The sequence below is a fragment of the Solanum tuberosum genome, unplaced genomic scaffold, assembly GCF_000226075.1.
Source record: "Solanum tuberosum cultivar DM 1-3 516 R44 unplaced genomic scaffold, SolTub_3.0 scf00281, whole genome shotgun sequence".
NCBI classification, from domain to species: domain Eukaryota; kingdom Viridiplantae; phylum Streptophyta; class Magnoliopsida; order Solanales; family Solanaceae; genus Solanum; species Solanum tuberosum.
In genome coordinates, this window is record NW_006239206.1 from 648,176 (window position 1) to 649,951 (window position 1,776).

The following is a 1,776-nucleotide window of genomic DNA, read 5'->3' on the forward strand; positions in this document are numbered from 1 at the left end:
CCTTTTTTTAACGCCGTTTCTTTACCGTCTTTTATATTACTCGATTTTCTAGCTCCGCCCCTAGGTGGGGTTACAATTTATCTCGAGATAATATGTTCTTCAACTAAATGAATCGTAAGAAGCTAAAATGTTTTCTTGAAACTTATTAGAATTAGTATAATCTCATTTATCGTTTATTGATAACGTAGTAGGCATTATTTTTATTTAAAAATTTAATGGATAAAAAGTAGACTGATGGAATAAATGGATTTTTATATATATAGATTGTTTGTTAGTAACGGATTTAAAAGTTGTTGATATGAGTTACGGTTTAAATATAAAAACGTTACTAATAATAATGACTTTATTGAATTCAGTCACAAATGGATGGTCAAATTTTGCAAATATGGGATTCTTCTGCATGGTTAATAATTCACGTGTTTTGTAAAACGTTTAATGTTAACAAATGCAAATTTGAAATACTTTGAGTGAGTTTTTAATTACTCATTATGTCATAAGCAGGGGTATCTACGTGTTGATTTTTACAATCACTCAATAGGTCTAAATAAGTCGGAATGATTGAGATTTATATTAAAGTCTTAATGTTATTAAGATGTTTATTTAAGAATTTCTATAGAGATGATGATTCACCACTATTTCATCTATTTTCAGCTACAACTATCACCACCATCTAACGTCCATAATCATTGTCCTCAACTCAACTACAACCACCATTACCACCAACTATGAGTGTTCACAAATCGATTAGGGTCAGTTATTGGTCAAAATCAAAATCAAATCAAACCAACTGTAATATACATTTATCAGTTTGATTGTCATCGATTTCAATGTGATTTTATCCGATTATTCAGTTATTAATCATATACAAACATAAAAGAAATGATTCATGTAAAACGGAAGGAAAAAAAGATAACAAGTCATCCAAAGAAAAATAGTAAGATTAGATGACATTACAAAACTTTCGAACACTAAATTTAACGTGAACAAGGCGTCAAAATTCATCACTTTGTCCTAGACAAGGAAGTGACAATGACATTCCTAGTTTCATAAAAAACTTACATAAACACTCATATAAATGAAACAAATAAGAGAAAATGGTCAAAAGCCCCCCTAACCTATAGCCGGATTCTCAACTACACACTCATACTTTACCGGGGTCCTATTACCCTCCTGAACATTTTTTTTTACTAATTTTCTCACCCTTATTTGCTGACGTGTCCACATAAACCAGATATAATTAAATGTTTGTTTACACGCGCTGCCACATAATGACTGGACCCCAGAACCCACAAATTTCCTTTAATCCTTTCATTTTCCTCTTTCTTTCTCTAAACCCTAACCTTTTTTCGATCTGACCAAATTCACCCCATTCTCTTCGATCTAAGATTTCGTTCCAATCGAAGTTTGCTGGGAAGGTTGGGGAAGGTTCGTTTAGTTTTTTCGTTTGTTGGGTCGAAGTTTTCTCTAAGTAAAGGTTAGACCTTTACTAGCGATTTTGAACAATATTGATTATTGTGTTTGATTAGGGTTATGAAATTGACAAAAAAATGAAGAGCAATAACTGGGTTTTGGTATAATAGCATTCCATTGACGAAATTTTTTGAACCATAACTATGACATCAGAGAAATTACAAGTCCTAAAGCTTCAAGCTTTTTCGAAATTGAAACTACAGTTGAATGCTTTGACAAGTAAATTCAAGTTTTAAGCTGATTTGGGAGAGAATGAAGGAATATACCGTTGGAGATTTGTCAACTATTAGAAGAATTGAGAAAAAA